At 37.6% G+C, this 27,495-nt stretch overlaps 1 protein-coding gene and 1 pseudogene across 1 annotated transcript in view; one reads left to right on the top strand and one right to left on the bottom strand.

The window, feature by feature from the left end:
• IL1RAPL1 (interleukin 1 receptor accessory protein like 1) overlaps nt 1-27,495 on the bottom strand; it is a 1,338,708-nt gene that overhangs the window by 1,229,826 nt on the left and 81,387 nt on the right. The window lies entirely within an intron of this gene.
• Nucleotides 20,012-21,138, top strand: LOC102442209 (annotated as a pseudogene).

Raw genomic sequence — 27,495 nt, 5'->3', positions numbered from 1 at the left:
AGAAATACATGCAGCAAAACAAATGTGTATACATACACACATATGCATTGTTCTCACAAAGTATTTGCTACATGAAATGTTTTTAATCCTCTAAAATTTACACTGGTTTCTTATCCATTTTTTATGTTTCACCATCAGATTTAAATGTTATATATGAACAATGGACACTCGATGAAGATTTTCCTATCCTCTATGTTCCTTAATAGTCATTAATAAAAACTACAACTACATAACAAGTTATTTTTGAACAAAAACCAAAATTATTATAATTTTTTGAGTAGCTTCTATATGCCAGATTACAAACACACACACACGAGGCCCAGTGCACAAAATATATGCTAGAACACACACATACTAGAGGCCCAGTGCACAAAATTCGTGCACGGGTAGGGTCCCCAAGCCTGGCCAGCAATAAGGAGCCTTCCAGCTGCCAGCCAAGGCCTTCCTTTGTTCCACGCCACCCCCTGGTGGTCAGCGCATGTCATAGCAGACGGTCAAATTCCTGAGAGGATAATTTGCATATTAGCCTTTTATTATATTAGCCTTTTATTATATAGGATATATATATATATATATATATATATATATATATATATAGTGCTTACAAGCTAGTTATAATTAGGAAACTGAGATCAGAGAGATCACTAGAATAGACCAGAGCCACACAAGTAAGTGGCAAAGCTGGGACTGAAAACCTATTCTTTCTGATTTCAAATCTGCACTCACTCTCTCCTATGACTGGTTGCCCATTACGACGTGGAGGAGAGACTGTTCCATGAGGTGACTGCTGCCTGATCCTTGTGCTAGATCAAGGCCAGAACAGAGATAGATTCTCTTAAACTCCCTCAGAGTCTGTTCATCCCCAGTGGGCAGACGCTCAACACAGAAGCTGCCCCCTGTTGGTCAGTGTGCTCCCACACTGGGAGCGGGCCTAAGTCTTCAGTCAGACATCCCCCAAGGGCTCCCAGCCTGCGAGAGGGCACAGACTGGGCTGAGGGACACCCCACCCTCAGTGCACAAATTTCATGAACCAGGCCTCTAGTGAAATATAAAATCACAGCTAGGTCTTCAAAGATTATATTAAGGAGTACTGTATTTCTCTTAAGAACAAGTGGAAGTTATTGAATGTCACTGAACATCTGAAGTTCTTTATGAACTGACTTTGTGAGAATGGCATTCAGAGCAAGGTTAATATATTATTGCCATTGTCCAGTCGAGTGCAGGAGCCTGGATTACAGTGACAGCAGTGGAAATTTAGAGAAGTGAATAGAATTAAGAGATAGTTAGGGCACTGTTGCAATGGTTATGATTGTAGGTATGGTTATGGTTACAATTATGTTGAAAATATGGTTATATGAACTGAGAGAGAGTAAGGTTTCAAAAATGACTGAAGTTTTTGCTTGATTCACAAAAGATATGAGGTCATTACTTATTGAAGGAGAGAACAAAACAGGATGAGGCTTATGGGAGTTGATCATGTGTTGTGACCTTAACATGATGTGCTTACTGTGCCTTTGAAACATTCAAAATGAGGTATCAGTTATGTAGTCTGACTATTTGGTCTGGAGCTCAGAAGAGGTCTAGCTAGTGAGAGGAATATTGCATGCCAAATATAAGTCGTATGGCAGTCATGAGAGCTATTCACCAATTATTCCTAGCTCTCTGTCCTCTGGGGACATGGTAGGGTTGCACATCCTAACCTGGATTTATCAGTCAGGGTATCATCAAAAACAGAAACCACTTTAACATTTCAACACAGAAAATTTAATACATGGAATTGTTTATACAGATGTTGAAATCGCTGAGAAGCCACATAGAGGATGTAGAGCAAAGAAGAAAGACAAGAGTCAAAGAGGAAGTAGTTTTACCTGACTCTGGAAGCCACTTGTGGAAGATGAAACCACCCTGTGCCTATTATTTTGGGAGCTGAAATCACAGAGAAGCCACTGCTGCTGGAGATGCCCTCCAAATCTGAAAGAGGGACAAAATGCAATAATCTAGTTTCTCCATTCCTCTGGCCCTCCATTCTTCCATCACTATTTCCCAATGACTGGAGCTACCTGAAAGCCAGAGAGCAAGGAAACAAGGGAAATGCAGTCCCTTGCAAACCAGAGCCAGTTTGACAAGGGTGGAGAATGGACTCAGGGCAAACAGGCAAAAGACTGGCACAGTGTGATCATTCAGTAGGTCTGATCAATGAGTTATGAGAAGAAGCAACATGGAACTTTTGAACAGAACATTTAGTTACCAATAGGAAATTCTCTACCAACCATGGTCTCGGAATAAGGACAATATGGAGCACAGGCCCCAGCAGATCCACAAAGGAAGTGTAGCATATAACCAGAGTGAGACATTTTTTTTTCTTTTAAGCCACTGAATTTTTGGGGGATTTGAGGAGTGTTTGCTACTTGTAGCATAACCTAGTCTATCCTGGGAGATACAAAATTAGAACTGGTAAGTGGGGTGATGCCCTCCCTAAACTTGCAGTGGTTCTCAACCTTCCTAATGCCGAGACCCTTTAATACAGTTCCTCATGTTGTGGTGACCCCCAACCATAAGATCATTTTTATTGCTACTTCATAACTGTAATTTTGCTACTGTTATGAATCGTAATGTAAATATCTGATATGCAGGATGTATTTTCATTGTTCTCGACCCACAGGTTGAGAACCGCTGCTTTAGAGGGTTGGCTGACAGTCACTGATGAAACGGATATTGAAAGCTAGAAGGATTTTAATTTAAATTATACAGTGGGAACATATTAGTTAAATCAGTTTTAAACAATAGTTTAATATGCAAATAATATATCTTAGAACTATATAACTGTTTTCTATATATAATTCTTAGCTTTCTATATATAATTCTTAGATTTGCCATGCTTGCTTCCCCAATCACACTTCCCTTTCTCTCAATTAACTGAAGTTATCATAGACCTCTCACTCTATGGACCCATGTATTATCCTCAGGTAGTAACTATCATACATTATCTAGAGATTCTGGACTTTTGGATGGGATTTATGAATTCTCCTTTGGGAAGTAAGTTTATTTTTGCTTTCAGGCCAAATAGCTGAAAACCAGGAAAGCAAATATTTTCAACCTCATTTTGGTGGAGTCATATTAGTTTTGTCCAACAATTTCAAAGTAGAAGTGATCTGTGTTACTTCCACATGGGATCATGGAAGAGCTGGTGCAAAAACTCACAACTTTCTTTCCCTATGACATAGAGACCAGAAACATTTCATACAAAAGTTGATCCATTAACCTAGGTATCTATCATAGGACACATAACATGAATAAGAAACAGTCTTTATTGTTTTAATCCATTGAAATTTGGGAGTGTTAATCAAGATTATTGCCTAGTTCATCCTGATTTATCCAAGTGGTAATTAAAACCGAGCATATAAAGTGAATGGGAATGCCTAGAAAGAAAACAGATTGTGTTCTAGGAAAATACACCTTCAACAGAAGCAGGGAATGGGAAAGAAAGAGAAAATTTAGAAGAATTTTCTGCCTCAGAAGCACTCTAAGAAAGTGCTTCAAGGAGAGAATGGTCTTATCTATTACTGCTAAGAGATCAAGCTTCAAAGAGGAATAAAAACTTCCACTGAAGCTAGCTAAAGATGTTCTTGATGATCTCAGCAAGATGTCTTTCATCAAATGAAGGAGACAAAGGCCAAAATAGCATGGCTTGAGGACTGAGTGGGAGTTGGAGGAAGTGACAGAATATAAACAACTCCTTCAGATAGCCTGGATGAAGGAGAGATTGAGGGCAATGAGAGACAGCCCCAAAAACAAGCATCTTGAAAAGAGGTTTATACAGACTCATGCCCAACATACTTCATTCTAATGGAATAACATAACATATAAACTACAATTATTTGGAATTCTAGTTGCTGAGATGAAATAACTATCACTTTTAATGCAAAATTTAAATCACCTTATATTTTTGATTCTAAAAAAACCCGTCTTTATTTGATTATTTTTCAATAAAGAGTAATATGTGCACCTGCAAATTTACAGCTAAATTTAATTGCAAAGGGTACTTGCAGATTGTAACATTACTATTTAGACCTTTTCATGTTTGCATTATAATTAAATTGGTTTTATCAGGTAGAAATGTGTTTCTAGGTAGAACACATAGCTTATATATGGAAAAGACTGCACTGATCTCATGTTAAAAGAATTATTACTTAAAAGCATTTTTTTAGTATTTTCCCTTTTATAATCTCAGTGCCTAATGCAGTGACGAGAATATCCATTGCATACCCTGTCACTATTTTCTGGTCACATCCTTTCAGTCAAAAAGTATAATTGCCAATGGGCTAATTAGTTACTGGTGAAATTGCTAATCACCAAAACTTCAGATAATATCTTATTCAAATAATTTTTGCAGCCATACAAAATAGAAGCCACTATCCAGATGAAATATTCACACTACATGTACAGCTTTTAATTCCTGGTATACCTCCATGTACACACACACATTTAAAGGCAGCAAGGCAAATACTTCAAAGTGAAAAACAGCAACAGCTTTTCATAACATGGCTCAAATGTGCCAAATCAATGTTAAGTGGATTATATATCTTAGCTCAAATCCTTTCAATTAATTTAAGTGGTAGGTGTTATAATTCCTATTCTACACACATATAAAGTGTATCAGTTTAAGTCCATATAGGTAGCAGGTGACCAAGCCAGGACACTAATCAAGCCCCATATGCCACCAACAGTGTTGCACAAAATATTGTGAATATTTTTCATTACAAACACAAATATCCAATCTCCAGATTGGCAAGCGAATAGGCATAGTGTTTCATTCAGCTCTGTGGCATATTTTAGGAGTATTTTACCTAGAGCTAGAAGGTAGAAATTCCTTTTTGAGTCTGACAAAGATTGTTATTAAGGCCCTGAAGTGGAACTTGATTATGTAGCATTGGCAAAAGAAACTCTACAATTGAAAAGTCTTACTTTCTGAAATATATCACCCATTTATTTCAAAATGCCTTTTGAGTTCTCACACAGTGGGTTAAATAACAATAGTAAAAATTATTTTAAACAATTTTTACAGTGAGATAAATTAATGAGGGCGGAAAATCCTTTCTCATTTTATTAATATTTATTCTCATACATCCATTACATGTTTTCAAATTTACCATTTCCTGAGTGAATTTAAATGTGAGATGATTGGTCTCACATTTGTATATAGGGTATATTCATAAAGACTTATTTTCTTCCCCACCCAACTAATATAAAATAATTTAATTTAAAAATAGATCATGACTACAATGTGATTCACAACCCAATTTTGTCAATATCTCTCACCATAAGCAGGATTATAAAAAATTTACTGATAACATTTTTCTAAAGAAGGCCAGGAGCCCTGGTTGAGGTTTCTCAGTGGTTTGAGCATTGGCCCAGGCACCAAAGGGTTGCAGTTACAATTCTCAGTCAAGGGCATGTACTTGAGTTGTGGGTTTGATCTCCAGGTCCTGATCAGGGCATGTGCAGGAGGTAACCAATTGATGTGTCTCTCTCACATTGATATTCATATTCTCTCTCTTCTCTCCTCTCTCTCTCCTCTCTCTCTCTCTCTCTCTCTCTCTCTCTCTCTCTCTCTCTTCCTCTCTCTCTCTCTCTTCCCTTTCTCTCTCTCTCTCTCCCTCATCCCTACCCCCTTTCCACTCTCTCTAAAAAAAATCAATGGAAAAAATATCCTAGAGTGATGATTAACAGAAAAAAAAGGAAGGCTAATGGAGACAATTCCTGTGAAATTCAAAAATTTGAAGTGCCCTCAAATGGCTATATAATGTTATTGTTACATAGATGATATTCATCATCATTCAATGTGTAGAGATTATATGCAGTTGATAGTAATTTTAAGCACCAACCAAATAAGCCCCTTGATATGGGGGAAATTAAAGCACTTTTAAAATCAGAAAATGAGGGTTTAAAATACTGACAATGTACAAATATGATTGTTTTGACAAGATATAGAGTCCCTCAATCTTCTATTTCTCTATTTTCAGAAATTAAATAATGATACCTAATCCAAGGAGTCATGATGAGAATAAAATGAAAAAGCCCCTTGCAAGCTTTAATGTCAACTTTGATAAATATTTGATGTATTATAACATGACAGATATTGTACAAACAAAAGGTAGTTCCTATAATGGATAGTTATTGCTATATTTTGTTGAAGCAGTTGTTTGCTGGCCAAAGAAAACATTAATTTTTGTCCATGCTAAAAGTGATGCTGTTCTACACACTATGAAGTATAATAAATTCTAAACTTTTCAAAAAAAATAAAGGGAACTCAAAGCACAAATCCAGAAAGAGTTTAAATTTCCTTTTGACATATCCGAAATTTCTAATTCAGCTGATCTGCTTACCTAATAAACTTTAATTCTATTCTGGTTATCATTTCTGTAAATACACATAAATGAGGATGGCCTTGGAGGGTATGGAGAATGATTCTGGGAAGAAAAAGAAAAAGGTGCATGGTATTTATAGGTCCTAAAGTAATAATTATGCTGGAATACAGAGATGTTGAATTCAATGAAGGGCATATTTTACTTCAGTACTTCAAGATAAAGACACTGAAATATAGGACTGTATAACCTAAAAGAAAATATTAATAGTCACCTAAAAAGCCCACAAATATCCCTGGCCAGTGTGGATCAGTTGCTTGAGCATCATACCATTCACCAAAAGGCCACTATTTTGATTCCCAGTCAGGGCACACACCCAGGTTTCAAATTCAGTTCCCAGTGGCAACAGATCAATGTCTATCTGTCTCTCTCTCTCTCTCTCTCTCTCTCTCTCTCCTTCCCTCCTTCCCTCCCTCCCTCCCTCTCTAAAATCATTAAAAACATATATTTAAAGCCCACAAATAAAACTTTTTCCTTATAAATTATAAAAATTATTTCAAAGAAAATATTTTATTATTGGAGAACATGGGATTCTGGGCTATGAGTACCCGTTTTACAATTCTCAAACTTTCCCAAATTCTGCAAACATTAAGTGCACACTGTAAATAAAAATAAGCATTTTATCATTCTTTAATTACTTACTCTAGCTTTGTCCATAATATCCTTTTCTGACCTTTGCAAGGCCATTCAGATAATATAGAATACAAAAGGGAGGGGAATTAACATGCAGGGGAAAAATCCTCTAGTTAAAAGCATTCCTTAATATTTAAAATGAATAACCCCATTTTCATTAGATAATTAAGGTGATACAATTATATTTTAAAAACGACAAGTGAAGTAATATGTCCAATTTTCCTAAGGCTACTGAGGTCTTTATTAAAAGCTGAAAATAATTCTGATCATTTTCTACTAGAGTAAACAACATTAATTTTGATGTTCTTGTCTGGAAAGTTAGAGTATGTGGGGGTGTCATCTGGGACAAAGGGGAAGGTCCTGTAGCTAACCACATGTCCAGATGCATTTTCTTTTCCAAGTATTCACCTTGTATTTTTAGTGTGTCAATCCCAAATCACCAACAATATTTTCGGGTAAGCCTTGCTTAGAAATCTCACTAGAGAAATTTGGAAGGGGTCAGGAGTAAAAACCTGCCTCTTTGGGGGTCTAGAAGAAAGATATAATCAATTCTAATTGTTTTTCTTCATTGTTTTTCTTTAATTGAAATCAAAATTATTTGTGTTTTAAATATCTTCAGTACTCTTCTGAGATAAAACTTTAAATCTTGAGAATGTCTTTTGTTTACTTCAATTCAATATGTTATAGACTTATTTAGGTTGTATGACCAAGACAGAATTCATATATAAATAGAAACAACAGTGAGCAAGATTTACCCAGCTCCTGATTCCTCAGAAATTTTAGGCCATATAGAATAGGTTAGTTTGGTCAATTCATTCTAAACAAATCAACTGATGTAGAATAATTGAAGTTTATAAAGGAAAATGAAAACTATATAAGAGAAATCCCCATTACTCTTAGTGTCAAGATCCCACTGAATCTATTCAACTCTGTCAAATGCATTCCTTGAACTACTGCACATAAACAGGTTCACTTGCATCTTAGTTTTATTTTTAAATAACCATTCATACTTTAAAATGAAATTACATCAATGAAGAAAGTCTTAAGTAGGAAGGAGTTCTAAATCTACTCTGTAAACAATCCTAAAGAAGAATTATGCAAATTAAAACGAAAATGCTCATGCTTAGAGTCATATAAATGTAAGATTTCATGAAAAATAAGTTGTCAATGAATGTCAAAAAAACCACCATCCACTGTGCACCAGTAAAAGAAATGTAATGCTGCTAATTAGATTTTCAGATTAAGTCCTGATTTCAAAAATGTTAATGTATACTGAGAATCGGTAAAGTATGATAGTTCTTTGTTTGTGCATCCTCTTTATACAGAACATATAAAAGTTAGTCCAATATAAGCTCACAAATAAGCTCAATCAGTAACTTAAGCCTAGTTACATAAACTAGAAAAATATTAAGTAATTATTAATTCACCCATAAAATCCCAGAAAAAAGACTCTTGGTAAGTATAACCTCAACTGTGCTGTGACTTATTAATTCTAAATAAACATCAGCCTAAAGAACTAAATGAAACATGGTCACTGATGGGATTGACTGACCAAATTGGCAGCTGGGGTTTCACCACAGAAGTGAAGCGGTTACTAAATTAAAGAGAGAAAGATAGTTGATCCACTCATCGAATTTGAATTTTTTTCAAATGGTTACAGTATTGTAAAAGTCAAATATTCCAAAAATAAATAGATAAATAAATAATGTCAAATAATATTCCAACAGTAATTTTTTTATTTGGTAGAAAGTTAACTAGTTTGATATTTAAAATCATAACTTTCTTTATTCCAACCAATTTTCAAGTCTTCCAAAGTAAAAAGCTCTGCCATTATCTGTGATTTTGTTTAGTTTAGTTTTGTTCCTCATTTTGGAGATAAGAGAAGAGCCTTTGGGGACCCATGAAATGTCTCATTTTAAAATGGTAACATAGTTAATAGTTATTCTTATCAATGTGCGATTAATTTAGAAATTAAATTAAAACCACAAATTTAAAACTTGCAGTTCTTTTCAAAGCTTAAGATGCAGTCAGTATTAAATAATTACAATCATTACAAATTTATTAAAATCCTACTAAAATCCTATGGAGCGTTAGGTACATAGCTCAGAGTGTAACACCATAAAGTAAATAAAATATGATTACTATCCTCAAGAATAATCCAAATTTATGAACTGGTCAACAGGCATATTACATGCCATTTATACCAATAATTTGGCTTCTAAAAATTCACACACAATAAAAGAATTCAGTTTCCTTAGTGTTTTCTGAGTAGACTAGAAAGTGTTAGAATTCAATTTAGTTTACAACAGAAGAGTATAGCTACAGATGTAACACAGTAAAAGACATCAGGAGCTTTACAGTATCTTACAACATAAATCCAGAAGAAGCAGTGCTATTTTTATGTTTTTGAAAGGTATTGGGAATGTTTTACATGATGAAGAATATCCACAAATCAACCAATATATCACAACTTACCCTTCCATTTCTTCAAAGTCAGAAGGAATTAAAAAAGGAATTAAAAAATCACTTTCATCAGATGTGGGTAGAATGTTGTGAACACTGAATTTAGACATAAATATGTGGAACACATAACACAGAGCTACCATTTATTCTGAAAATTCTCTTAATTTTTCAAGTCTTACTTGCCCCTAAGAAAAGGGTGACAATAAAATATTATATGCAAAAGTAGTTTTTAAATTATATAACAGCTCCGGACCGTGGTTCTCAGTGGTTAGTGTTGGCCTACACACTGGAGAGTCAGGAGTTCGATTCCTGGTCAAGGGTTCATACTTGGGTTGCAGGTTCGATCCCCATTCCCAGGTCAGGATGAGTATGGGAGGCAACTAATCAATGTGTCTCTCTCACATCAATGTTTCTCTTTTCTCTCCCTCTCTCTGTCCCCTCCCCTACCCCTTTCACTCTCTCTAAAAATCAATAGAAAATATATCCTTACTCCTCAGGTGCAGATTAAAATAAATAAATATATATAACACAAATAAAAGGCACTGCTTTTCCATGAGTAAATATACTTGTCAATAAAGAAATCTACAAAGTCCTTGGGAGAGGGGTATATATTTTGTTTCTTTCTGCATATTTTTCTCCTCAAAGGAGTTGTCGTGTCATGATAGATAGAACAATGGCCCCCAAAGGTGGCCATGTCCAAATCTCCAGAAACTATGAATGTGTTACTTTACATGGCAAGAAGGATTTTAAAAATGTGATTAAGTGAAGAATCTTGAGGTTATCCTGGATTCTCTGACTGAGCCCAAAGGATCCTTATAAGTAAAAGAGGGAGGCAAGAGAGAGAAGTAGATGTGAGGATGGAAGCAGAAGTCAGTGATGTGATTGCTGACTTTGAAGATGGAAGGCAGTCTGCAAGCTAAGGAAATTGGGCAGCTTCTAGAGCTGGAAAAGGACACAGATTCTTCCCTAGGGCTTCCAGAAAAGAATGCAGCCCACCAACCTTGACTTTAGCCTAATGAGACTTGTGTCAGACTTCTGTCTTCCAGAATAGTAAAATAATAAATTTGTGTTGTTTTAACTCATTAATCATGGGTTAACTTGTCACAGCAGCCCTAGGAAACTAATACACATGCCAAGGGAGGATGCATAGTTGGATTCTATAACCACAGGGCTGTGTGACTTTAAGCCAGTACCTCCCTATTTCAAGTAGGGATGTGGAATTAAGGTGATCTCTCTGGTATCCTACATCTGAAAAATACTATAATTAAACACACTAAATTCTCCTTTCTTTCTCCTTTCCCAATCTTTCATGCTTCCTCTCCTCCTTGGATTAAAAAAAGCTATTTCCTTTCTTATATTTTATGCTTTAGGGAGAAGGTAATTCCTTGGGCTAGCTGTTCTGGTAGAAACTGCTGAGAGATAATGAGGCCCACTTACCCTGATAAGCCATGGCAGCTGCTTTCCTTTACTGACAGTAAGTAGGGAACTTCTCTTGCCCACTCCAATTTTCCCTGAGTCTATTTTCCAGACTTCAAAATACACAGGCAGAAGTTACATAGAAATCCAATATGAACTCAAGGTCCCCAGAGAGTAGTTAGTTTCCTGGGCAATTATATGTAAAAATGTCCTCATCGAGATGATTCCTTTAAAGATTGTCTTCAGCACTAAGTTTTAAAAAATTCATGATTTGTCTTCCCAATTATAAGCAGGGAATTTATAAGGATCTGTGGTTTCTGTGGATAAGGCCACTCACTAACAACACATTTGACCTTGAACCAGAAGGGTCAACTAAACTATATATAACAATAGCCACAGCTAAAAACTGTATTTGTGCTTTCTTCAACTCTAAATTATAACAATTTTAATAGGAGTCTCAAGTTCCATGAATGAGACGCCTGGAGTGTGAAGACGTTAATTCCTTAAACATCAAACTTTGTCACAATAACAAACTGGGTGATTATTCAATATTTAAAAATAATTACTTGAAAATTTTAATTTTAAATACAGTGGGGCCTTGACATACGAGTTTAATTCCTTCCGAGATCAAGCTTGTTAAGGAGCTCGTTAACTCAAATTACTCTGTCAACTTAATGCAAAAAATCGGCCGAGAGACAGCTGGTATCTCAAAAAACTCGTTAGTCAGGACACTCGTAAGTCAAGGCCCCACTGTAGTAAGGAAATGTATTACCATACAAGTACTCATACCCATGTAAAAGTAGGCTGCAAAAGTTCTATGGATAAGATGACCCAGCAATTTCACTGCAAGTTATTTACCCAAAAGAAATGAAAACAAGTGCTTGAATCCTTGTACATTCATTTTCATAACATCACCATTCACAATTGCCAGAAAGTGAAAAACTTAAATGTCTATCAACAAATTAACGTATAAACAAACTATGGAATACACATATAATGGAATATCATTCAGCCATAAATGTTACAACATAGATGAACCTCAAAAACATGCTGAGGAAAATAATCCAGGCACAAAATTTATGTATTATATGATTCAATTTATATAAAATCCAGTATAGGTAAATCCATAGAGACTGAAAGCAGATTAGTGGTTACCAGGGATTAGAGAGAAGGAAATGGGGAATAACTTGCATACAGATTTTCCTTTTGGGATGATGAAAATGTTTTAGAACTAAAGTTGATGATTGCATAACACTATAAACGTACTAAATGACACTAATTTGTACGTTTTTAAATCATTTTACATTATGTGAATTTCACTTCAATTTTAAAACAAAGTTCTGTATTTAGAACTGAATTCCCTTTTGGCCCTGCCACTTGCAATGTGGCCTTTAGCAAGTAACTTAAATTCTCTACCATGAAGACTAATGGACAAAAACCTCATTTAAACTGGAGTTGGGATGACCTGTATGGGGAACTCTCACACCCTACCACTCATCCTCAATTACTCCAAACAGAAAGAAAGTACTTTCCATCTCTAATAAGATTTTTTTATCCTACTATTATCCTATATAATAAAAGGCTAATATGCAAATCAACCAAACAACAGAATGACCCATCACTATGACGCGCACTGACCACTAGGGGGCAGACGCTTAATGCAGGAGCTGCCCCCTGGTGGTCAGTGTGCTCCCACAGGGGGAGTGCCGCTCAGCCAGAAGCCGGGCTCATGGCTGGCGAGTGCAGGGGTGGTGGCGCGAGGGCTCCCAGTCTGAGAGAGGGTGCAGGCCAGGCTGAGGGACTGTCCCCAAGTGCATGAATTTCATGCACCAGGCTTCTAGTAGCAGAATAAAGAGGGATCTTGTCCACACCAGCAATCACTCAGCCAATGAAAGATTGTTATAACTCAGCCAATGAAAAGCCACTACACTTCGAACTCCCAATTCCCTCCAATGAACTATTTGTTTACAACAGTCCCTCTGACCTTCCCTTTCCTCTATTAAAAAAAAAGGGTTCCTCTCCTCTGTTCTCTGGACTGGTATGCAGTTCACTAGTAGACCATATCCCAAATTGAAATTCTTTGTTGTCCCCAAATAAACACTACTCAATTTTTAGGGTTAAATGGGTATTAAATGAAATACTGTATTTACAGTATCTGATGCATAGCAGATTATTAGAAAAATTAAAGTTCCCTTCTTTGTACCTGTTTTCCCCCTCTACAGACTATTGGGACTTTAGAATACCAATTTATAAACATAAATGAGCAGTGGACAAAAGAAAAAATGATATTGCTATACAAGTTCTGGAAATGAATCTTGAGGTAATCAGATGAAAGGATGATCTTTGAATTTTTAAAAGTTTGCATCACACACACTCTCATAGACATTATACTCTCTGTCTTGTCACTACCAGAGAGAAAATGCGGACACCAAATGTTGATCAATAAGAGATTGCTTCAGTAAGTTAAAACACATCAGTTCAATAGACTACTTTGTAGCCATTCTAATCAGAATGAAGATTTGTATTTAATGGCACTCAAAGATATCCATAGCCTAAAACAGAGGGGAAGAAAACAGTTTCAAAATATTATATATCACATTAAAAAAACACAGAAAAAGGCTGTAAGAATATTCACATACAATGTAAACAACTTCAAATGTGGGTATTAAGAACTACATTTATAATACCTTTACAATAAGAAAGTCAATAAAAACATACCTATTTTGAAAGAAGATGTAATGAAATTTTAATAACATACATCCCTCATTATCAAACAGTATAAAATTGGTTCACTTCTAAATGTACTTCCCTCTATTTCTGATGTATAAGATTGTATAACTCTTGTAGAGCAGAATTTTCCTTTGTAAAAAATAAATATACCATTTATTAGCAGTTTGACTTCTAAAAAATCACTTAACCTCTGCACATTAAAATCTTGATAAGCTGAGTTACATAATTAGTATAGAAATATCAGTCTGTTACTATGTGTAGGAGAAAAAGAACCAGGACCAGGATCTGAGTCCTTGGACCTAGCAAATGCTAACAAAACCCTCTAAAAACTTTACTAGTCCTCAAGGAAAGTAAAAATCATGAACTAAGTGTTCTTGATATGCACACAGATTAAAAAATCTAGCATATGGCATCACATCTATGTGAACTTTTCCTTTTTATTTAATTTATTGTGGTAACACTGGCTAACAAAATTATACAGGTTTCAGGTGCACAATTCCACAATACATCATCTGTACACTGTACTCTGTGTTCACCACCACAAGTCAGGTCTCTTTCCAACAGCATTTATCCCCCAACTGTCAGAATGACTATCATCAATAAATCAATAAACAATAAGTGCTGGCGAGGATGTAGAAAAAAGGGAACCCTCATTCACTGTTGGTGGGAATGCAGACTGTTGCAGCTGCAGTGGAAAGCAGTATGAAGTTATCTCAAAAATTTAAAATGGAACTGCCTTATTATTCAGCAATCCCACTTCAGGGAATTTATCTGAAGAAACCCAAAACATTAATCCAAAAGAGTATATGCACCCTAGGTTCATTTCAGCATTATTTACAACTAGAGGCCTGGTGCACAAAATTCATGCATGGGAAGGGGGTCCCTCAGCCTGGCCTATGCCCTTGGGGGATGTCCCATGGCGACTAGGCCTAAACCAGCAGTTGGACATCCCTCTTGCAATCTGGGACGCTGCATGCACCAGTGACCATACTTTTCATACAGGTGAAAGGAATCTTGCTGTTGTATGGGCAGCTACATTTTTTGCCCTGATTATAAAAAGTAGTATATAACATATTCCTTCTGAGGCAGTAGTACCATTTTTCCCATCTTATGGGTGGAAAAACTGAAGCAGTGAGAAGTTAAGTAATAGGCTTTGTCACACAGTTATAAGTGTCAGAATCAGGGCTGACCACAAAATGTGCAAACCAGAGCCCATGCATGTCATCACTGCATCATCCTGTTTTTTCAGAGTTAGAGTAGCTTTGCCAGGTTTTAATTTTTAAATCTAAGAGACTGTTCCCAATATATAGAGTAGGGTCCCTAGGCCTGGCCTGCGATCAGGGCCAATCTGTGGGGCAACTGGCGGGTGGGGCAATCGGGGGGCCCCCCCACTGGCACCCGCCTTGGCTGGTGGCCTGGTGCCACCCACTGGCCGGCCCCGCCCCCTGATCGCCGCCACTGGTCACCTCCCTCTTGGGGGTCAGACGCTCAACTCAGGAGCTGACCCACCACCACCACCACCACCACCACCGCTGTGCTTGCCAGCCATCAGCCCGGCTTGTGGCTGAGCGGCACTCCCCCTGTGGGAGCGCACTGACCACCAGGGGGCAGCTCCTGCATTGAGCGTCTGCCCCCTGGTGGTCAGGGCGCATCATAGCAACCGGTCATTCGCTGGTCGTTCCGCTGTTTGTTCAATTTGCATATTAGGGTTTTATTATATAGGATAGCCAAGATTTGGAAACAGCCCAAGTGCCCATCAGTGCATGAGTAATGAAAATGCTATGGTATATTTATACAATATACTACTAAGCTGTAATAAAGGCAGAAATCTTACCCTTTGTGACAGCATGGATGGACCTGGAGAACATTATGCTAAGTGAAATAAGCCAGTTAGAGAAAGACAAGTACCATATTTTTTCACTCATATGTGGAAGCTAATGAACAAAATAAACTAACAAGCAAAATAGAGACAGACTCAAAGATAGAGAACAGGCTGAAAGTTTTTGGGAGTGGGGTAGGGTGGAAGGGTTGAGAAAAAAAATAAAAGAGAAAAAAAAACTAATGGATACAAACAACAGTGTGGTGATTACCAAGGGGTGTGGGGTAGAGAACAGAGAATGATGTGAACTTTTTTTTTATTAAATGTATTGGGATGACATTGGTCAATAGGGTCAAATAAGTTTCAAGCGTACATTTCTATGATATATGATCTGTATACTGCACTGTGTTCCTACAACCCAAAGTAAAATCTTCTTCTGTCACCATATACTAGGCACCCTTCACCCCCCACTCTCTCCACCCCTTCCCTCTGGCAACCACCACACTGTCTGTGTTCATGAGTTTCAGTTTTATATCCCACATCTAAGTGAAATCATATGGTTCTTAGCTTTTTCTGACTGGCTTATTTTACTTAGCATAATATTCTCAAGATCCATCCATGTTGCCACAAATGACAGTATTTCCTCTTTTCTTATGGCTGAGTAGTACCCCACTGTGTGTATGTACCACATCTTCTTTATTCAATCCTCTATTGCAGGACACTTTGGTTGTCTCTGTGTCTTGGCCACTGTGATTAATGCTGCAATGGACATAGGAGTGCACATATCTATGAATACATATTTTTGAATTTTGGGGTACATATCCAGGAGAGGGACTGCTGGGTCATATGGAAACTCCATTCTTTTTTTTCCTTGTTTAAATATATTTTTATTGATTTTTTACAGAGAGGAAGGGAGAGGTATAGAGAGTTAGAAACATCAATGAGAGAGAAACATTGATCAGCTGCCTCCTGCACACCCCCTACTGGAGATGTGCCCACAACCAAGGTACATGCCCTTGACCGGAATCAAACCTGGGACCCTTCAGTCCGCAGGCCGACGCTGTATCCACTGAGCCAAACCAGTTAGGGCGGAAACTCCATTCTTAATTTTTGGAGGAATCATCAGACTTTTCCATAGTGGCTGTACCAGTCTACATTTCCACCAGCAGTGAATGAGGGTTCCCTTTTCTCCACAACCTGAGTTTTAGATATTTTTTAAGAACTAAAGGATGCTTTCAGATTATTTTAGCAACTAAATTTAGAAGATAGAGCAATATAATGAAAATGTATTAGATTTAAAATTAAGTGTGGTAGAAAAAATTAAGTGTGGTGGGGCCATTATCACATAAGGTATTTCAGGAGTCAAAAATTCCCATTAACAATCATGAAGGTGAGTTGTAATTGATCCATTCTAGCAAAGTACTGTGTTTAACAATGATAACAATTCAAAAAGTAGCAGCATGCTAGACAAAGTCAGCTATACTCATGCAACTAATGAATGGAATGTAGTTACCATAATGTACTCCAACCAATTAAAGTTCAACAAGGCTTTAGGACTTGGAGCTGCCCCATACATAACTTATACCATGAAGAATTTAATCAATACAATCTAAGCACATGTATATTTGTTCTTATATTATTTCTAAATATTTTTATATATGGCTATTGTCCTCAACATGTCCCCTTCTTTATATTTCTATCTGATACTGTCTTCCCCATCCCATCCCTATATTCTACACAATACTTAGGAAAATGCTGGACATCTGGTAGATGCTCAAATATATGCATTGGCTTTGGTTAAAATAGTAGAATAATATAAGCAGCAAATAGGTCTTGTAATGCAGCCTGTCTCGCAGCCTAACAACGTTTATTTACACTAACCCACTGGGGCTTGGCAAACACTCACAGAATGGCAGACATATTCAAGCAACCATGACATGACATGTTAGAGAAGTAATGAGGGTTAAAAAAAATGCTTTGAGTATGTCCTGAAATGTACCTTTGAGCCTTACCATGGAACTTGTTAAGATTAGCCGCAACAAATAGTCAGTGTAGGCCACAGAAAGGATAAATGAGATGACCCATTTTAAGCATTTAAAGCCCAAAAGTGTAAAAGGGAGAAACACCAAGAAGACAACTGCTCACTGCTGCTATTATAGGTCAAGAATTATCTTGACCAGATCAAGAATAAGGATAAAATCAATTTATTTATATAACTAGTTATATTGTTTTTATAAAGAGCTATATTTAATGACTTTTTCTTATTAAAAAAATAAAATGAGCAAAAACATTGAGCTTTTTTAAAAAAATTTAAAACAAAAATAAAAGCTCAAGAAAGAATTATCTTGACCAAATGATGGCATAGATTATGGTTGGGTTCTAGTGATTTCAGCCACACCCCATTTATACCAACTACAAAAAAATATGTCCATCTCCCCATCACTGTCAATCAATACTTATGAATTTCCCTATATATACCAACCAGACTATTTTTAAAATATATGTTTTGTGCCTTAAAATTAAAATGAGGAAATATTTCTTTCTTACCTATTTTAAACACATGTTGCCAGTTTGGGGGAGGAAGAAAATTTTCCACTATCCTTCCAGGTTCTTTCACCTGGTCTAATAATCAAATTGACAGATTAACAAGAGAAAATAACCAAATTTCATTATATATGTACATATGGGAATCCCACATACATGAGAGGTTCATAGACAGAAAGGTAAAATGAGGTATATATGGCATTCTGAGTTAAAGAAGAGGTAAGTCACCTGAGGCTTCAGAAGGGAGGACGATCATTCTGAGGATGATAACAAGATCAGATATTCAGTCATTAGAAGTTTACCCTGTCCTATAGAGGTCATAAAAGGTTATCTCTGGTGATAACTTTTATTATGGGCAAGGTCCCTAATTTAAATTTTTTTAAGGGGCAGGTAAAAGTTTATTTTGAGCCTGCAGGATTTTGATTGCCTTTAGCTCAAAATAAGCCACATGCCAAAGTAGCACATCTTGGCGAGGCCTGTTCTGAAATCCATTTACCAGACACAGACCCAAGAATTTAAATGTATAAAATGTGCATACATGATACAAAAAAGCTGGATATTTCTCAAGTTTATTAAGTTAATTTTGGTCTAAAACTCAAAATTTTAATAAATCATGCATACCACATAAACTTATAAGTATTCTCCAACTTTAAAAAGCTAAGTAAGCCAGTCAGAGAAAGATAAGTATAACATGATGTCACTCATATGTGGAATCTAATGAACAAAATAAACAGATGAACAAAATAGATACAAAGACATAGAAGCATAGAACAGACTGAAGAATCTCAGTGGGAAGGAGAGGGTAGGGGGTAGGGAGAGATTAACCAGGGAACTTATACATGCACTAGAGGCCCAATGCACGAAATTCGTGCAAGGGGCTTGGCCCTCACAGCCCCGGCTGCCACCACCCTCTGTGGGGCAATCGATCACGGAGTCCCCCCACTTATCCCCCATCGATCGCCCTGCTGTAATGGCTGGAGGCAGTCCCAGGTGCCTTGAGGCCCTGCGGCCCCACTCCCTGACCCCCACCCACTGGTTGTTCCAGAAGGTCATTCCAGAAGGTCATTCTGGAAGGTTGTTCTGCCTTCTGGTCTAATTAGCATATTAGCTCTTTATTATATAGGATAGCCCATGGACACAGACAATAGTGTGGGGGTGAGGGTGGAGTGGAGGAGGTAAATGGAAAAAAAGGGGGAACATATGTAATACTTTCAACAATAAAGATCTTTTTTTAAAAGCTTAAGTTTTGAATTTTTTCAAGCTATTAAAAATAAGTTTACTCTGACCCAAGGAAAAAGTGAAATTCTAAAGTGGTTATTTTTTCCAAAATAAATATATCTCCAACAGGATCATATTTTCCCAAGCCAAAATTAGGACACATTGCTTGAAATGTAGGTAGATAATGCAGACTATTTGAAAATCAGGCCAATTAAAAAAAATCTAGGCTAACTGGTTATTGCACTTATTTTACCTTAGATTAACAAAAAACCATTGATATATAAAATACTCCTCCCTCAAAATATTTTCTTGGCATAAAGTCAATAATGCAAAAAAAAACCCCACGATGATTATTGTTTTCATCACTATCACCACAGACTCTATTTCCATACATGACAGAGAACAGACATTTAATTGAGTGAATGTGGAGGGAGGAGAATGTAGGGGAGGGGAGAGAGGAGAAGGGAGAGAGAGAGACAGAGAGAGAGAGAGAGAGAGAGAGAGAGAGAGAGAGAATGAATATGTGTGTATGTGAAAGAGAGAGATTTTTCCATGACAAAAAAAGAAGTTCCTTGGGCAAAAGAAGACATCTAAATGTGTGTGTTTTTTTCATCTTAGTGAGCCCATAAATAATGAAGCAAATACAGTCAGTGGGATAGAAAAGAGGGGCAGTAGGAAACAATAGAGGCTGTGGGCACAGTGAGAGCTCACAGCTTCCCAGCCCTTCTTACAATAGTCAACCCTGGGATCCCCCTTGTGTGCCATGGCCCACAAGAAAGCAGCCTTTTATGATGCAGTAGAAGAATGTGTTATCACTGAAGAGTACAAACTATGGGAAAAGAACACCTTTTCTTTATGATTTGGTGATGACCTATGCCAGTGATGGTGAACCTTTTGAGCTCGGCGTGCCAGCATTTTGAAAAACCCTAACTTAACTCTGGTGCCGTGTCACATATAGAAATTTATTGATTTTTGCAACCATAGTAAAACAAAGACATATTTTTTATATTTATTTTATATATTTAAATGCCATTTAACAAAGAAAAATCAACCAAAAAAATGAGTTCGTGTGTCACCTCTGACACGCGTGTCATAGGTTCGCCATCACTGAGTCCTATGCTCTGGAGTAGACCAGCCTAACTGTACAGTGGCTTCCAGATGTAACCAGACCAGAAGAGAAATATTTCAGCATTCATGGACCTACCTTCGGAACATACACATTGGATGACCAAAACCACAACAGCCAGTGTGCAGTTCCCTAAATATGAGGCTCAGTTTGATGCTTCACACTAGGACAGTGAGAACGGAGAATTTAGAGCTTTTGGCTCTGTTAGTTGAAAAACTAAAATAGAAATTGTGATCAACCATGAAGGAGCAGTAAACAGGACATGTTATATACCACAGAATCTTTGCATCAATGCAACGAAGATTCTATCCAGTGATGTTCTTCTTTTTGACTACACAAAACATCCTTCTAAACCAGATCCTTCTGGAGAGTGCAGCCCAGACTTGCATCTCCACAGACATCAGAAGGAAGGCTACGGGTTTTCTTGGAACCCAAGTCTCTGTGGGCACTTACTTAATGCTTCAGATGATAATACCATCTGCCTGTAGGACATCAGTGCTGTTCCTAAGTAAGGAAAAGTTGTGGGTGCAAAGACCATCTTTACAAGGCATGCAGCAGTGGTAGAAAATGTTTCCTGGTATCTGCTCCATGAGTCTCTGTTTGGGTCAGCTGTTGATGATCGGAACCCTTACAATCTCAGTTTGCTGTGTCCCACCTCACTTTTTCCCCTTCAGGGGCCCAGTGCTCACATAGTGCTCAGCTATCTCTATCCCCAGAAGACAGTAAACAGGGAAAAACCCTTTACACTCAGATACACCACCTGAATGTGATATCCACGCAGAAATCATTGGCCTTTTAAGAGAGGACCTTGGAAATGAACTAGAAAGCACACAAGCATGAATAATTTTCAAAAGGACTGAAGTTAAGCTGTCCAAGCAAGACACTGGAATTAAGAGATTCCTATCAAGTGGGAAGTTAAGACTGACAAGTTGCTCTAACTGTTGTACTGCCACTAGAAAGTGGGAGTTGATAAGAGGAGCATAGTCCATAATAAAAAACCTGAAGTTAGATAGGGTATCAGAGCCCTTGTTCCAAGATGAAACTGGACAGAAGGCAGGTGAAACCGAGGGTGAGCATCAGTGGTGGACTCAGCTGTGAAAGGCATAAAAGTACGAGAAAGAGGAATCAGGGTTCCCTATGCATCACTGCTCCTAGTAGGTGGCCATTAAGTCTTTTACTGGAGCAAAACATTTCACCAACAGGAAAGTATTGGCCCCCTTCAGCATTTATATTTTCACTAGAGTCCCGGTGCATGAAATTCGTGCATGGGTAGGGTCCCTAGGCCTGCACAGTGATCAGGGTTGATCTGTGGGGCAACTGGCAGGGCGATTGGGGGCCCCCCACCAGCACCCACTTTGGCTGGCCTGGCGCCGCCCACTCGCCAGCCCCACCCCCCACTGCAGCCGCCAGTCGCCTCCCTCTGTGGGGCAACCAGCGAGCTATTGGGGGGGCCCCCACTGGCACTCGCCTTGGCTGGCGTGGGGCCTGTGGGCAGCTTCCGCATTAAGCGTCTGCCCCTTGGTGGTCAGTGCATGTCATAGCGACCAGTCATTCCATCAGTCATTCTGCCGTTCGGTTGATTTGCATATTAGGGTTTTATTAATAGGATTCATTCATTTAACAGCTTTTAATTGAACAACCAATAAAGTTATGTAACAAGATTCCTTTCATTTATCATGTTTAATAGTCATATAAAACCCATCCTTTATTTCTTAACATTCTTTCCTTTCTTTACTAGATAAAACACAGTTTACAAAGTTCAATTATAAGGTCTGAGGGATAAACTTCTGTATCATGAACATCCAAAAGTGTAATTTGTCTTTGGAACTGTTCTTAATACCATCATACCCATAAAACTACAAATGTTCATATTTAAACCTGGAGAGATTATGCTCTGTGCAGGTACAAACACACTACTAAATATAAATTATTCTCAGCAAGAAAAAAAGGACTATAACTTTCTTAGTTATAACAAAACATGTCAGAAGATGAAAAAAGAGAAAAGCTCATCAAATTGCTTACAGTTCTAATCCTGAGAAAGGTGAATCAATTTAACACTATGCTCTGAATACTGTAAAACTCTTTTAGGAAAGCACTGTAAAATAATTATCAGTGCAAACCTCATATTAAATTGGCTAGACAGAGAAAACAGTTCAGCAGCTCTCATGCTCCTTCTACTGAAAAAAAGCCCTCAAGATCTGTAGGATGGCCTCAGATTCTGGTCTAGTTCCCTGGCAGAATAAGTTTATTGAAAAAAAGAGGTTTTTAATTTCTCCGGCCAAAATAAATTTCTTTCCTGACCAGATGTGTTAAGCTTCTATGGTTTGTTCATGCAGATGCCTCTCTTGTTCAATAAAATTAGCCCAGGCAGTGGTTCTGAGTGATTCTTATTATCCTGCTACCCAGCTGGACAGGAAATCCAGACTTCTTTGTAATCATAGTTTCTTGGTAGAAATCCCAAACATTTAAGGAAACTAATAAATTAAAGAAGCCGTTAAATAACACATGAGCACTGGACTACAAACTCAGCCTATGTTCACAATAAAAAGATTGCAAAGGACAAAATGTATTACTGAATGCAATCAATAATATTTTGTTATTAAATATGCTTATATCCTTTTGGCTAGAAAGTGTGTTGGAATGAAATTTACAATTTTTGTTTGGCTTAGATACAAAACTATAACTGGGGTAGTCCATTTAGCAGTTAGCAAATATGTGGGGCCCATGAGATTAAATTTGCATTAAAATATCAAGGCATAACTTGGAATGAGCATGCCCCTTTGTCCTTTTGATTTATTTGTTAATGTAGTTTCCAGTTTTTAAAAGAGCCTTTTTGAGGGACTTGAGGAGTAAAACCGAATTGTTAAATAATGAGCAACTGAGCTGGTATGGGCATTTTAGGAGGCTAAAGCCTTAAACTTTAGGAAAATTGAGTTATAATCAATCAGTGCCATTCGCTGGGAATTTTGACCACAGAGGTGTGCTGTTTATATTTATAGATATTATCCTTTAAGTGTATACATGACTAATTTTAACTTTTGCTGTTTAGTTCTTCGGTTTCACACCTTGATATAATTATTTGAATCATCTCAATCAGCATATCACTATCATTATTGGATCACTGCTAATTAGATTAGAATTTAAGTACCTTTAATGGTTTTTTTCTTTATACCATTATGATAGATATCCCCATTTTCTCCCCATTTGCCCATCTCCACAGCCCCCAACCCCATTCACTCTGATCACTACACTTGTCTGTGTCTATGGGTTATGAATACTGTTCTTTGGCTAATTCTGTCACCTTTACTCATCCTGTCCTCCCTCCCTCCTTCCCTCTGACAACTATCAGTCTCTTCCATGTATCCATGCCTCTGTTTCTATTTTGTTCATCAGTTTATTTTGTTAATTAGATTCCACATATAAGTGAGATCATATGGTAGTACTTGTTTTTCTCTGACTAGCTTATTTCACTTAGCATAATAATCTCTGGGTCCCTTCATGCTATCACAAAGGGTAAGAGTTACTTCTTTTTACAGCCATGTAGAATTTCATTGTGTACATATACCACAGTTCTTTTTAGCCACTCATCTACTGATGGGCATTTAGGTTATTTCCAGATCTTGGCTATTGTAAATCACGCGATGAACACACGGGTGCATATATTCTTTCAAATTTGTGTTTTGAGATTCTTAGGATATATTCTCAAAAGTGGGATTGATACCATTGAAATTAGCTAGTTTTTAAAAATTGAAAAGCAAAGGGGAAGCCAGACACTATAGCCATGTCATTTGGGCAGCTCCACCAGAAAGCTACAAGTTTGCACTCCCTAGGCAACCACCAGCCCATTCCCTGCAGATCCCTGAGGGAAAGGGCCCAATAGAGGAAAGATACACACATGCCTAGTCAAGTTGGTGTGACATAGGGAAGGTAACTGGCTGTCAATCAAACCTGGGTACAGAGATGGTTGGCCAGAATGGGCGTGGCTTCTGCAAGCCCACAAAAATTTAAGGATACAGAGTACCCTAAACTAAGGAATTCCCCCTGTTGGTTCTTGGTTCTTATTATGCTTGACTCTTGGCTCATGGGGCTCTATTGCCCCTCTTCCTTGCATTTGCCCACATTTCCTCCATAGCCCTGTGGACTCCATATGCAATAGACTGATGGACTGTAGGAGGGGACACAAACTATACTAGCCTGATGCTAGATTGGACTGTGCTCTAACATGGAAAGGAAACTCTGGGCACTTGCTCTCATTTTAGCTCTACTGAAGCCCCAGCTATACTTCTATGACTGAAAAAGGAAAATGGGACTTTGGGAACTAAGGGACTTAATTCCACAGAAATAAAGCTTTCTATAACAACTCATCCTTCTACAGGGGACTTGTGAAATTCTTAATCCAGTGGTACCCCAAGAACCCTAAGTCCACCGGTAAGAGAATCACTAGCTCAGAAGGCAGTTCCATTTTTTACTTTTTGATGAAAGTCCATACTGTTTTCCACAGTGCCTGAACAAGTCTGCATTCCCACCGACAGTACACTAGGGCCATGGTCGGCAAACTGCGGCTCGCGAGCCACATGCGGCACTTTGGCCCCTTGAGTGTGGCTCTTCCTAAGCCTTAGGAGTACCCTAATTAAGTTAATAACAAGGTACCTACCTATATAGTTTAAGTTTAAAAAATTTGGCCCTCAAAAGAAATTTCAATCGTTATACTGTTGATATTTGGCTCTGTTGACTAATGAGTTTGCCGACCACTGGGCTAGGGTTCTTTTCTCCACATCCTCGCCAACACTTGATTTATTGATGGTAGCCATTCTGGCAGGTGTGAGGCGATACCTTATTGTAGTTTTAATTTGAATCTCCCTGATGATTAGTGACATTGAGCATTTTTTCATATGTCTGTTGGTTATTTCTATGTCCTCTTTGGAGAAGTCTATTCAGGTCCTTTGCCCACTTTTTAATTGAATTGTTTGTCTTTCTGGTGTTGAGTTGTGTAAGTTCTTTATATATGTTGGAAATCAACCCTTTATAACATGTATCATTAGCAAATATGTTCTCCCATAGTGTGGGTTCCCTTTTCATTTTCTTAATGGTTTCTTTGGCTGGGCAGAAGCTTTTTAGTTTGATGTAGTCCCATTTGTTCATTTTTCCCCCTTATCCTAGGAGACATTTTGGCAAAAATATTACCACAAGAAATGTCTGACATTTTACTGCTTATGTTTTCTTCTAAGATGTTTATGGTTTCACAACTTACATTTATATCTTTTATCCACTTTGAGTTTATTCTTGTGTATGGTATAAATTGGTGGCTTACTGTCATTTTTCTGGCATACTGAGAACCCCTCAGATTTGGGCAAATGGGATGGTTGGGAACCCTGCTTTGAAGGAGTTTTTGGTCTAGATTGGAGCCGTCCAAGTAAGTACTCAACTGGATAGCATCAAAGTGTTTAATGGTGACATATTAAAAGTACAGTGGGAACAATGGAGTGATACTCTACATATACCTTGAAAACCTTTTGTATTTACCCATCGGGTCCTCATTAGTACAAGTCTCTTAAAATCATGCCCTTTCTAGCCTAAACAATGTCTCCAAACTCACCTTTTAATTTTCTGCTCTGAAATTAACACATTGCTATTATTTCTCCATTCTCTTTAACTTTCTGGGCTACAGTTTTAGTTATGTTGCTCTAACTGCAATCAGCCCCTTTCCTCTTCCAGTCATCCTTAACTCTAACATATAATATTCCCTATTATTGTTTTTAATAAATTTCTGGGCCAGCTCACTTTAGGAGAGGCCTAGAATAAAGTAGCACTTAGGAGAGTTTGTTGAATGAATGACTCAGCATTTTGATTATCTATACTTATCTAAAACATACTGGACAAAGTCCATCTTTGTTCAACATAATAGGCGAGGGCACTTTTTATTAGTATTTCCTGACTGCCAAGCACTTAAGTTTCCTCACTTAATCTTCTTAACCACTGTGAGAGTGAATGAATAATATGATTATCCCCATTTTTTAAAAAAATGCAAAAACAGGCACAGACGTTATCAATGGTATGACAAAAAATCCAGTTCCAGGTCTGTTTTACAACAGCTCTCATGATTACACCATGCTGCCCCGGGCCCTCAGTTTACTGAATGCACTTGGTAACTGGAGGATAATATAATAGGCAATAAGTAGTTTGGACAGCAAGCATTTGCCAACAGAGACCTTCAACTAGGAGAATTAGGGTACCTGAAGAGTTGGATAGACATGGCTATTTGGAATATAAGACAGGAATTTCTAACATGAACTCAATCATCCAAGACACACTTATTGGCTACAGCTATTGCAATTCATATGCAAAGCTGGAGACACAAAGCTGAGTAAGAAAACAGTTCCTTTTGATAATCAGCCTGGAATCCAGTAGCACTGCCAAAGAATGGTTAAAAGAACCCTCTTTAAGAATTTCTATAATTACCCTCAAACCATCCAAAATAAACATGCCATTTAAGTAAAAGCAATCTGATTGCAATGCAAACACAGCTTCAAGACAAATTGCTTTTCCCTTCATATCCAAACAGCTTCCAAAGCACCACCTACATACAAAGAAATTGTGAGGCTGCCACTGCTTAAAGTTGAGGTCAGAATATCAATCACCAGGAAAGGAGGGGTCACATATGCAGTCACCAAAAAAGATGTTCAGAACCAAATATAGGGGAGGACCAGAAAGGGATGAAGTTACTAGCATGGGGGAAACAAAGACTTGTTCTCAGTAACAAGAGGCAAGTACAGTTACTAAGATTAGGGCACAAGGTCCAAGTCAAGCCCACAGCTGTGGATAAGCACTGAAGTCAAGACATAAGTGAGGCAATATAATAGCCTTTTAAAGTTGTCTATGCTGTACTATTTGTCTTTGACAAGTTTTTAGTTTAGAGTTTCAGTACAAACCCATGAAACATGAGATTTATATTTAAGATTCAGGCAGACCCAGTTTATGACCTATTTTACAAAGATTATTTTACAGGGCAACAGTATTGTAAATCTAGGTAAGAAGCTAATTAATCACCATAACTATCTTGGGTAGTAGGCACTGTATATTTCCCAAATGTACTTTTTAAAAGGTAATTCAGTAGATATTGT

Source organism: Myotis lucifugus, unplaced genomic scaffold, assembly GCF_000147115.1.
Source record: "Myotis lucifugus unplaced genomic scaffold, Myoluc2.0 scaffold_20, whole genome shotgun sequence".
Classification (NCBI taxonomy): domain Eukaryota; kingdom Metazoa; phylum Chordata; class Mammalia; order Chiroptera; family Vespertilionidae; genus Myotis; species Myotis lucifugus.
This window is presented reverse-complemented; position numbering and strand designations above follow the sequence as displayed.